The sequence below is a fragment of the Triticum aestivum genome, chromosome 7A, assembly GCF_018294505.1.
Source record: "Triticum aestivum cultivar Chinese Spring chromosome 7A, IWGSC CS RefSeq v2.1, whole genome shotgun sequence".
NCBI lineage: Eukaryota > Viridiplantae > Streptophyta > Magnoliopsida > Poales > Poaceae > Triticum > Triticum aestivum.
The window spans coordinates 268,854,092-268,867,778 of NC_057812.1; positions in this window are offsets into that span (position 1 = coordinate 268,854,092).

Consider the following 13,687-nt stretch of genomic DNA (forward strand, 5'->3'; position numbering starts at 1 on the left):
CTGCACAGAAGAATTGTGTCCTTAATGCACCGCTAGGTGACGAACCTATTGCAGGAGCATATGCAGACGTTATGAACGTTTAGCTAGCTCAATATGATGACTACTTGATAGTTTAGTGCACCATGCTTAATGGCTTAGAATCAGGACTTCAAAGACGTTTTGAACGTCATGGAGCATATGAGATGTTCCAGGAGTTGAAGTTAATATTTCAAGCAAATACCCGAGTTGAGAGATATGAAGTCTCCAATAAGTTCTATAGCTGCAAGATGGAGGAGAACAGTTCTGTCAGTGAGCATATACTCAAAATGTCTGGGTATAATAATCACTTGATTCAATTGGGAGTTAATCTTCCAGATGATTACGTCATTGACAGAATTCTCCAATCACTGCCACCAAGCTACAAGAGCTTCGTGATGAACTATAATATGCAAGGGATGAATAAGACTATTCCCGAGCTCTTCGCAATGCTGAAAGCTGTGGAGGTAGAAATCAAGAAGGAGCATCAAGTGTTGATGGTCAACAAGACCACTAGTTTCAAGAAAAAGGGCAAAGGGAAGAAGAAGGGGAACTTCAAAAAGAACAGCAAGCAAGTTGCTACTCAAGAGAAGAAACCCAAACCTGGACCTAAGCCTGAAACTGAGTGCTTCTACTGCAAGCAGACTGGTCACTGGAAGCGGAACTGCCCCAAGTATTTGGCGGATAAGAAGGATGGCAAGGTGAACAAAGGGACTACGGATTAAGCGAAGATTGGCTAAGGACGAGGTGACGATGCGCGTGGGAAATGGTTCCAAAGTCGATGTGATCGCAGTCGGCACGCTACCTCTACATCTACCTCCGGGATTAGTATTAGACCTAAATAATTGTTATTTGGTGCCAGCGTTAAGCATGAACATTATATCTGGATCTTGTTTGATGCGAGACGGTTATTCATTTAAATTAGAGAATAATGGTTGTTCTATTTACATGAGTAATATCTTTTATGGTCATGCACCCTTAAAGAGTGGTCTATTCTTATTAAATCTCGATAGTAGTGACACACATATTCATAGTGTTGAAGCCAAAAGATGCAGAGTTGATAATGATAGTGCAACTTATTTGTGGCACTGCCGTTTGGGTCATATCGGTATAAAGCGCATGAAGAAACTCCATACTGATGGGCTTTTGGAACCACTTGATTATGAATCACTTGGTACTTGCGAACCGTGCCTTATGGGTAAGATGACAAAAACACCGTTCTCCAGTACTATGGAGAGAGCAACAGATTTGTTGGAAATCATACATACAGATGTATGTGGTCCGATGAATGTTGAGGCTCGTGACGGATATCGTTATTTTCTCACCTTCACAGATGACTTAGGAAGATATGGGTATATCTACTTAATGAAACACAAGTCTGGAACGTTTGAAAAGTTCAAAGAATTTCAGAGTGAAGTTGCAAATCATCGTAACAAGAAAATAAAATTCCTACGATCTGATTGTGGAGGAGAATATTTGAGTTACGAGTTTGGTGTATATTTGAAACAATGTGGAATAGTTTCGCAACTCACGCCACCCGGAACACCACAGCGTAATGGTGTGTCCGAACGTCGTAATCGTACTTTACTAGATATGGTGCGATCTATGATGTCTCTTACTGATTTACCGCTATCGTTTTGGGGATACGCTCTAGATACGGCCGCATTCACGTTAAATAGGGCACCATCAAAATCCGTTGAGACGACGCCTTATTAACTATGGTTTGGCAAGAAACCAAAGTTGTCGTTTCTGAAAGTTTGGGGTTGCGATGCTTATGTGAAAAAGCTTCAACCTGATAAGCTCGAACCCAAATCGGAGAAATGTGTCTTCATAGGATATCCAAAGGAAACTATTGGATACACCTTCTATCACAGATCCGAAGGCAAGACTTTTGTTGCTAAATTTGGAAACTTTCTAGAGAAGGAGTTTCTCTCGAAAGAAGTGAGTGGGAGGAAAGTAGAACTTGACAAGGTAATTGTACCTACTCCCTTATTGGAAAGTAGTATATCACAGAAACCTGTTTCTGTGACACCTACACCAATTAGTGAGGAAGCTAATGATAATGATCATGAAACTTCAGAACAAGATACTACTGAACCTCGTAGATCAACCAGAGTGAGATCCGCGCCAGAGTGGTACGGTAATCCTGTTCTGGAAGTCATGCTACTAGATCACGATGAACCTACGAACTATGAAGAAGCGATGGTGAGCCCAGATTCCGCAAAATGGCTTGAAGCCATGAAATCTGAGATGGGATCCATGTATGAGAACAAAGTATGGACTTTGGTTGACTTGCCCAATGATCGGCAAGCAATTGAGAATAAATGGATCTTCAAGAAGAAGACTGGCGCTGACGGTAATATTACTGTCTACAAAGCTCGACTTGTCGCAAAAGGTTTTCAGCAAGTTCAAGGGATTGACTACGATGAGACCTTCTCACCCGTAGCGATGCTTAAGTCTGTTTGAATCATGTTAGCAATTGCCACATTTTATGATTATGAAATTTGGCAAATGGATGTCAAAACTGCATTCCTGAATGGATTTCTGCAAGAAGAGTTGTATATGATGCAGCCGGAAGGTTTTGTCGATCCAAAAGGAGCTAACAAAGTGTGCAAGCTCCAGCGATCCATTTATGGACTGGTGCAAGCCTCTCGGAGTTGGAATAAACGCTTTGATAGTATGATCAAAGCATATAGTTTTATACAGACTTGCGATGAAGCCTGTATTTACAAGAAAGTGAGTGGGAGCACTACAGCATTTCTGATAAGTATATGTGAATGCCATATTGTTGATCGGAAATAATGTAGAATTATTCTGCAAAGCATAAAGGAGTGTTTTTAAAGAAGTTTTTCAAAGAAAGACCTCGCTGAAGCTGCTTACATATTAAGCATCCAAATCTATAGAGATAGATCAAGACGCTTGATAAGTTTTTTCAATGAGTACATACCTTGACAATATTTTGAAGTAGTTCAAAAATGGAACAGTCAAAGAAAGAGTTCTTGGCTGTGTTACAAGGTATGAAATTGAGTAAGACTCAAAGCCCGACCACGACAGAAGATAGAAAGAGAATGAAAGTCATTCCCTATGCCTCAGCCATAGGTTCTATAAAGTATGCCATGATGTGTACTAGATCTATTGTATACCCTACACTGTGTTAAGCAAGGGAGTACAATAGCAATTGTTTCATACTTTTGGTGTTCTCAAACTTTTCCAATCTTCACGCAATACATGAGCGTGAGACATGGACATAGCACTATAGGTGGAATAGAATAGTGGTTGTGGAGAAGACAAAAATGAAGGAAATATGCCCTAGAGGCAATAATAAAGTTATTATTTATTTCCTTATATCATGATAAATGTTTATTATTCATGCTAGAATTGTATTAACCGGAAACATAATACATGTGTGAATACATAGACAAACAGAGTGTCACTAGTATGCTTCTACTTGACCAGCTCGTTAATCGAAGATGGTTATGTTTCCTAACCATAAACAAAAGAGTTGTTATTTGATTAACGGGATCACATCATTAGAAGAATGATGTGATTGACACGACCCATTCCATTAGCTTAGCACCCGATCATTTAGTATGTTGCTATTGCTTTCTTCATGACTTATACATGTTCCTATGACTATGAGATTATGCAACTCCCGTTTGCCGGAGGAACACTTTGTGTGCTACCAAACGTCACAACGTAACTGGGTGATTATAAAGGAGCTCTACAGGTGTCTCCAAAGGTACATGTTGGGTTGGCGTATTTCGAGATTAGGATTTGTCACTCCGATTGTCGGAGAGGTATCTCTGGGCCCTCTCGGTAATGCACATCACATAAGCCTTGCAAGCATTGCAACTAATGAGTTAGTTGTGAGATGATGTATTACGGAACGAGTAAAGAGACTTGCCGGTAACGAGATTGAACTAGGTATTAAGATACCGACGATCGAATCTTGGGCAAGTAACATACCGATGACAAAGGGAACAACGTATGTTGTTATGCGGTCTGACCGATAAAGATCTTCGTAGAATATGTGGGAGCCAATATGAGCATCCAGGTTCCGCTATTGGTTATTGACTGGAGACGTGTCTCGGTCATGTCTACATTGTTCTCGAACCCGTAGGGTCCGCACGCTTAAGGTTTCAATGATAGTTATATTATGAGTTTATGAGTTTTGATGTACCGAAGGAGTTCGGAGTCCCGGATGAGATCGGGGACATGACGAGGAGTCTCAAAATGGTTGAGACGTAAAGATCGATATATTGGACGACTATATTCGGACATCGGAAAGGTTCCGAGTGATTCGGGTATTTTTCGGAGTACCGGAGAGTTACGGGAATACGTATTGGGCCTTATTGGGCCATACGGGAAAGAAGAAAAACGGCCTCAAGGGTGGCCGCACCCCTCCCCTTGGTCTGGTTCGAATTGGACTAGGGAAGGGGGCGCCCCCTTCCTTCCTTCTCCTTTTCCCTTCCTCTTTTCCTATTCCATATGGGAGGTGGAATCCTACTAGGACTAGGGAGTCCTAGTAGGACTCCACACTTGGCGCGCCCCCTCCTAGGGCCGGCCTCCTCCTCCCTTGCTCCTTTATATACGGGGGCAGGGGGCACCTCTAGACACAAGTTGATCCACGTGATCATATTCTTAGCCGTGTGCGGTGCCCCCTTTCACCATAATCCTCGATAATATTGTAGCGGTGCTTAGGCGAAGCCCTGCGACGGTAGTACATCAAGACCGTCACCACGCCGTCGTGCTGGCGGAACTCTTCCCTGACACTTTGCTGGATCGGAGTCCGGGGATCATCATCGAGCTGAACGTGTGCTAGAACTCGGAGGTGCCGTAGTTTCGGTGCTTGATCGGTCGGGCCGTGAAGATGTACGACTACATCAACCGCGTTGTGCTAACACTTCCGATGTCGGTCTACAAGGGTACGTAGATCACACTCTCCCCTCTCGTTGCTATGCATCACCATGATTTTGCGTGTGCGTAGGAAATTTTTTGAAATTACTACGTTCCCCAACAAAAAAGGGGGAAGATAGTCTCACATCAACTAGGCGTATCAACAGGCTATGGAGATGCCCATTAATAGATATCAATGTGAGTGAGTAGGGATTGCCATGCAATGGATGCACTAGAGCTATAAGTATATGAAAGCTCAACAAAAAGAACTAAGTGGGTGTGCATCCAACTCGCTTGCTCACGAAGACCTAGGGCATTTTAAGGAAGCCCATCATTGGAATATACAAGCCAGGTTCTATAATGAAAAATTCCCACTAGTATATGAAAGTGATAACATAAAAGACTCTCTATGAAGATCTTGGTGCTACTTCGAAGCACAAGTGTGGTAAAAGGATAGTAGTATTGTCTCTTCTCTCTTTTTCTGTCATTTTTTTATTTGGGCATTTTCTCTTTTTTATGGCCTCTTTATTTTAGTCCGGAGTCTCATCCCGACTTGTGGGGGAATCATAGTCTCCATCATCCTTTCCTCACTTGGGATAATGCTATAAAAATGATGATCATCACACTTTTTTATTTACTTACAACTCAACAATTACAACTCAATACTTAGAACAAAATATGACTCTATGTGAATGCCTCCGGCAATGTGCCGGGATATGCAATGAATCAAGAGTGACATGTATGAAAGAATTATGAACGGTGGCTTTGCCACGAATACAATGTCAACTACATGGTCACGCAAAGCAATATGACAATGATGGAGCGTGTCATAGTAAACGCAACAGTGGTAAGTTGCATGGCAATATATCTCGGAATGGCTATGGAAATGCCATGATAGGTAGGTATGGTGGCTGTTTTGAGGAAGGTATATGGTGGGTGTATGATACCGGCGAAAGGTGCGCGGTATTAGAGAGGCTAGCAATGGTGGAAGGGTGGGAGTGCGTATGATCCATGGACTCAACATTAGTCATAAAGAACTCATATACTTATTGCAAAAATCTACAAGTTATCAAAGCAAAGTATTACGCGCATGCTCCTAGGGGGTAGATTGGTAGGAAAAGACCATCGCTCGTCCCCGACCGCCACTCATAAGAAAGACAATCAATAAATAAATCATGCTCCGACTTCATCACATAACGGTTCACCATACGTGCATGCTACGGGAATCACAAACTTTAATACAAGTATTTATCAAATTAACAACTACTCAACTAGCATGACTCTAATATCACCATCTTCATATCTCAAAACAATCATCAAGTATCAAACTTCTCATAGTATTCCACACACTCATAAGAAAATTTTATTATAAATCTTGAATGCCTAACATAATTAAAGCAATTTACCACGCTGTTTTGTAGGACTCTCAAAATAATCTAAGTGAAGGATGAGAGAACAATGGTTTCTATAAAACAAATCCACCAACATGCTCTAAAAGATATAAGTGAAGCACTAAAGCAAAAACTATATAACTCAAAAGATATAAGTGAAGCACATAGAGTATTCTAACAATTTCCGAATCATGTGTGTCTCTCTCAAAAGGTGTGTACATCAAGGATGATTGTGGAAAACTAACAAATAAAGACTCAAATAATACAAAACACTCCAAGCAAAACACATATCATGTGGTAAATAAAAATATAGCTCCAAGTAAAGTTACCGATGGAAGTAGATGAAGAGGGGGTGCCTTCCGGGGCATCCCCAAGCTTTGGCTTTTACGTGTCCTTATATTATCTTGGGGGTTCCATGGGAATCCCCAAGCTAAGTCTCTTGCCACTCCTTGTTCCATAATCCATCAAATCTTTACCCAAAACTTGAAAACTTCACAACACAAAACTTAAAGTAGAAATCTCGTGAGCTCCGTTAGCGAAAGAAAAGAAAACACCACTTCAAGGTACTGTAATGAAATCATTATTTATTTATATTGGTGTTAAACCTACTGTATTCAAACTTCTCTATGGTTTATAAACTATTTTACTAGCCATAGATTCATTAAAATAAGCAAACAACACACGAAAAGCAGAATCTGTCAAAAACAGAACAGTCTGTAGTAATCTGTAGCTAACGCAAGATCTGGAACCCCAAAAATTCTAAAATAAATTGCTGGACGTGAGGAATTTATCTATTAATCATTTTCAAAAATAATTAACTAAATATCACTTTCCAAATAAAAATGACAGGAATTCTCGTGAGCGCTAAAGTTTGTGCTTTTTACAGTAAGATTAAAAAGACCTTCCCCAAGTCTTCCCAACGGTTCTACTTGGCACAAACATTAATTAAACACAAAAACACAACCAAAACGGAGGCTAGATAAATTATTTATTACTAAACAGGAGCAAAAATTAAGGAATAAAAATAAAATTGGGTTGCCTCCCAACAAGCGCTATTGTTTAACGCCCCTAGCTAGGCATAAAAGCGAAGATAGATCTATGTATTACCATCTTTGGTAGGCAATCCATAAGTGGCTCTCATAATAGATTCAGATGGTAATTTAATTTTATTTCTAGGGAAATGTTCCGTGCCTTTCCTTAATGGAAATTGGAATCTAATATTCCCTTCATTCATATCAATAATTGCACCAATCGTTCTAAGGAAAGGTCTACCAATAATAATAGGACATGAAGAATTGCAATCTATGTCAAGAACAATAAAATCTACGGGCACATAATTCATATTTGCAACAATAAGAACATCATTAATTCTTCCCATAGGTTTCTTGCTAGTGGAATCCGCAAGGTGCAAGTTTAAAGAGCAATCATCAAAATCACGGAAACCTAGCAAATCACACAAAGTCTTAGGAATCGTGGAAACACTAGCACCCAAATCACACAAAGCATAGCACTCATGATCTTTAATTTTAATTTTAATATTAGGTTCCCACTCATCATAAAGTTTTCTAGGGATAGAAACTTTCAACTCAAGTTTTTCTTCATAAGATTGCATCAAAGCATCAACGATATGTTTGGTAAAGGCTTTATTTTGACTATAAGCAGGAGGAGAATTTAGCACGGATTGCAATAAGGAAATACAATCTATCAAAGAGCAATTGTCCTAATTAAATTCCTTGAAATTCAAAATAGTGGGTTCATCGATATTTAAAGTTTTGACTTCTTCAATCCCACTTTTAATAATTTTAGCATCAAGATCTAAAGACTCCGAATTTTTGAAACGCCTTCTAGGTAAAGGTGGATCATATTCAGTCCCATCATTATCAATATTCATATTACAAAACAAAGATTTAATAGAGGACACATCAATAACTTTTAGATCTTCATCTTTGTTATCATGGAAACTAGAAGAACATGCTTTTATAAAGCAATCTTTCTTAGCACGCATCCTAGTGGTTCTTTCTTTGCACTCATCAATGGAAATTCTCATAGCTTTGAGAGACTCATAGATATCATGCTTAGGTGGAATAGATCTAAGTTTCAAAGAATCAACATCAAGAGAAATTCTATCAACGTTCCTGGCCAACTCATCAATCTTAAGCAATTTTTCTTTAACCAAAGCATTGAAATTCTTTTGTGAAGTAATAAATTCTTTAATATTAGATTCAAAATCAGAGGGCATCTTATTAAAAATTCCATAAGAATTGTTGTAGGAGTTACCATAATTATTAGAGGAATTACTATCATACGGCCTAGGATTAAAGTTTCCTATATACGCGTTGTTACCAAAATTATTCCTACCAACAAAATTCACATCCAAAGATTCATTATTATTATCAATAAAAGTAGACAAAGGCATGTCATTAGGATCAGAAGAAACACTTTTATTAGCAAATAATTTTATAAGTTCATCCATCTTTCCACTCAAAACATTAATTTCTTCTATCGCATGCACTTTCTTATTAGTAGATCTTTCGGTGTGCCATTGAGAATAATTAACCATAATATTATCTAGGAGTTTAGTAGTTTCTCCTAAAGTGATTTCCATAAAAGTGCCTCCCGCGGCCGAATCTAAAAGGTTTCTAGAAGCAAAATTCAATCCGGCATAAAAAATTTGTATAATCATCCATAAATTCAAACCATGTGTAGGGCAATTACGTATCATTAATTTCATCCTCTCCCAAGTTTGTGCAACATGTTCATGATCAAGTTGCTTAAAATTCATAATATCGTTTCTAAGAGAGATGATCTTAGCGGGAGGAAAATACTTAGAGATAAAAGCATCTTTGCACTTATTCCACGAATCAATACTATTTTTAGGAAAATACGAAAACCAAGCTTTAGCAGGATCTCTAAGCGAAAAAGGAAATAGCTTCAATTTAACAATATCATTGTCCACATCTTTCTTCTTTTGCATATCACACAAATCAACAAATTTGTTTAGATGGGTAGCGGCATCTTCACTAGGAAGGCCGAAAAATGGATCTTTCATGACAAGATTCAGCAAAGCAGCATTAATTTCACAAGATTCAGCATCGGTAAGAGGAGCAATCGGAGTGCTAATAAAATCATTGTTGTTGGTATTAGTAAAGTTACACAATTGAGCCATCGTGACAAGCAAGCAATCCAACACACAAGCAAACAAGAGACGGGCAAAAAGAGGCGAATAGAGAAAGAGGAGGACAGAGAGAGAGAGAGAGAGGGCGAATAAAACGGCAAGGGTGAAGTGGGAGAGAGGAAAACGAGAGGCAAATGGCAAATAAAGTAATGCGGGAGATAAGGGTTTGTGATGGGTACTTGGTATGTTGACTTTTGCGTAGACTCCCCGGCAACGGCGCCAGAAATCCTTCTTGCTGCCTCTTGAGCACTGCGTTGGTTTTTCCTTGAAGAGGAAAGGGTGATGCAGCAGAGCAGCGTAAGTATTTTCCTCAGTTTTTGAGAACCAAGGTATCAATCCAGTAGGAGGCCACGCACTAGTCCCTCACACCTACACAAACAAATAAACTCCTCGCAACCAACGCGATAAAGGGGTTGTCAATCCCTTCACGGTCACTTACGAAAGTGAGATCTGATAGATATGATAAGATAATATTTTTGGTATTTTTATGATAAAGAGAAATAAATATGCAAGTAAAATAAATAGCAAAGGAAATAACTAAGTATTGGAAGATTAATATGATAGAAAATAGACCCGGGTTCCACTAGTGGCTTCTCTCGAGAGCATAAGTATTAGGTGGGTGAACAAATTACTGTTGAGCAATTGACAGAATTGAGCATAGTTATGAGAATATCTAGGTATGATCATGTATATAGCCATCACTTCCAAGACAAGTAGACCGACTCCTGCCTGCATCTACTACTATTACTCCACACATCGACCGCTGTCCAGCATGCATCTAGAGTATTAAGTTCAAGAGAACAGAGTAACGCTTTAAGCAAGATGACATGATGTAGAGGGATAAACTCATGCAATATGATATAAACCCCATCTTGTTATCCTCGATGGCAACAATACAATACATGCCTTGCTGCCCAGACTGTCACTGGGAAAGGACACCGCAAGATTGAACCCAAAGCTAAGCACTTCTCCCATTGCAAGAAAGATCAATCTAGTAGGCCAAACCAAACTGATAATTCGAAGAGACTTGCAAAGATAACCAATCATACATAAAAGAATTCAGAGAAGATTCAAATATTGTTCATAGATAAACTTGATCATAAACCCACAATTCATCGGTCTCAACAAACACACCGCAAAAGAAGATTGCATCGAATAGATCTCCACAAGAGAGGGGGGAACTTTGTATTGAGATCCAAAAAGAGAGAAGAAGCCATCTGGCTAATAACTATGGACCCAAAGGTCTGAAGTAAACTACTCACACTTCATCGGAGAGGCTATGGTGTTGATATAGAAGCCCTCTGTGATCGATACCCCCTCCGGCGGAGCTCCGAAAAAGGCCCCAAGATGGGATTTCATGGATACAGAAAGTTACGACGGTGGAATTAGGGTTTTGGCTCCGTATCTGGTAGTTTGGGGGTACGTAGGTATATATAGGAGGAAGATGTACGTCGGTGGAGCAACATGGGCCCCACGAGGGTGGAGGGCGCGCCTGGGGGGGTAGGCGTGCCCCCCTACCTTGTGTCTTCCTGGTAGATGTCTTGACGTCGGGTCCAAGTCCTCTAGATCACATTTGTTCCGAAAATCACGTTCCCGAAGGTTTCATTTCGTTTGGACTCCGTTTGATATTCTTTTTCTCCGAAACTCTGAAATAGGCAAAAACAGCAATTCTGGGATGGGCCTCCGGTTAATAAGTTAGTCCCAAAAATAATATAAAAGTGTATAATAAAGCCCAATAATGTCCAAAACAGGATATAATATAGTATGGAACAATCAAAAAATATAGATACATTGGAGATGTATCAGCGGTGCGGCGCATATCACGTGAAAGTCAACGCGCGTGGACAACGATGGACCGCGGGCCGCAGTGTTACGGCCCGAAGGGTCGACGCAACGGCGGCGGGCAGGTCAGGGCGACGGTGGGTAAGACCTTAGGGCGGTTGCAGGGATCGTGTGCCACACTCACTACGCCCCGACGGGGCGACGCAGCGGCAGTGCGAGGATCGGTGCAGCCTCGGGGACGTCCTCGGTGCGGCGGTTGACCGCGGGCCGCCGCACTACGGTCCGAAGGGGCGACGTACTGGCAGCGCGCGAGGTGGTGCAACCACGGGAACGGCCTCAGGGCGGCGGCGGGGATCACGTGTCGCGGCACTATGGCCCGAAGGGGCGACGCAGCAGTGACACGGATCGGTGCAGCCACGGGAAGAACCACGGGGAGGCGGCGCTCTGGCCCGACGAGGCGACGCCGCGGCAGCCTGTTGCTCGATCGGTGAAGGGGTGCTCTGAAATCGGAGACAGGGCGGTGATGGCCGGCGTAGATCGACGAGCGGGCCGACGTGCGGACGACGGCGGAGTGGACCGCCTGTCGCGTGAGGCCGCCGGGTCGGGGCGACGGGCGGGCAGACGCGCGGACGACGCCCGTTAGGGGCCGCCTGTCGCACGAGGCCGCCGGGTCGGAGAAGAGGCCGGCCGGTCGCGCTGGTGTCAGAGTAGAGGCGCATGGGGGTCGATGGCGGCGGCGGGCAATGCAAACCGATCAAGCATAGATCGGAGAACAAAAAAACACCGATTAAAACGACCAGCGAGAAAGCGAAAAAAAACCGGATTAAGGGATCGGGAAAAAAGACTCTTTAGGGTAGCCGGACAACACGACCGGCGGACGAACCCTAGGTATAGGCGATGCGGCCCCCGGCGGCGATCATGGAGGCCGGCCGCTTCGGGGACAGCGCGTGGGTGCGGAAGCAGCGGCATCTAGGATTTAGAACCCGAAAACTGATACCATGATAGAAGGGAAAGAGGGATTTGATGAAATAGTCCGTTGTATTGCTTGAGTCTCGTGAGCACATATATGAAAGTACAAAGATCAACTTTGAGTACAAGAAAGACAGGACCAAATCCTAATCTATTCTATACTTTCTAATAATCCTTATACTTAACAATGTTGGCACTGTTTATGATTATGCTGCAAGAATTTCAGACGGTGAAAACGACACTTAGCCTTCACGTCCAAGCAAGCAGTCGAGTCGACCGTCATCTCATACGGTGGCAATATCCGCAAGTCAAAATCTTGCCCCTAAGTTTTGCTTTTTCTATCTTCTATAGATCTTTTAAAAAAAAAACAACGTGTTGACACCCAGTGCAAGTGACGTTTTGAAGGATTCTTCCAAACCTTTGAAACGACCAGCTGGTATATTGCACACGAAATTGCTTCATGCATGACAGGAACTGCACGATCTGCAGACGACACCTTTCATCCCAACAGCGCTAGGCAGCAGTTTTAGAAAAAACAATTGCCTGAAGCGTGCATGCTCGCTGTAGGTGCTGCCACATTGGATCGTGCACGTGTCAGGCACAGATGTGTCGTGTATAGCAACGCTGTATTGCACAAGAAACCACTGTAGGAAATATATTTTTTTCATTATTTTATCAGAAAACACCATGTTAGAAGTTGAACTAGTAGTGTTTTTCAGAAAGAAAAAAAAGTTAAAGTACTGGAGAAGCTCCAGCTATTTCTCAGCATTTCCTAAAAAAAGTTATTTCTCAACAAAATACTGTTTTCTCCGTCCCATAATGTAAGACATTTTTTAACACTATACTATGGGGGAGTAATTGTGCATCACAGCAACACTGCAACTGCAATGGCAATTCACAATTGTACTTCTCATCGCTAACAAGGCTCCCGTGCTCATTTTGCAGACATTGACCCGGGGGACATGATGGCAAAGGTTGCACATATAAATGTGCGGTTTATATGACCAAAGTGTTAGATTTCCAGTCCGCCTGGATTTCTATCAACATCATTCAACAATACTAGTACGTACATGACAAGCTAGATTTGGAACAAGTCTTCTACACTATCATTCATCAGCAATAGTGGTTAGACCATGACACACATTCGAAAGCTTTGAAACGACCAGCTGGCATATTGCACAAGAAAGAAATCACTGCTGGAAATGTTCTTTCTTCCATTATTTTATCAGAAAAAACTATGTTAGAAGTTGAACTAGTAGTGTTTTTCAGAAAGAAAGAAAAAAGTAGAAGCAGTGGAGAAGCTCTGGCTATTTCTTAGCATTTCCTAAAAAAACTATTTCTCAACAAACTACTACTTCTTCCGTCTCATAATGTAAGATTTTTGTGACACTATACTAGGGGGGGGGGGGGGTAGTTGTGCATCACAGCAGCACTGCAATGGCAATTGTACATCTTATCG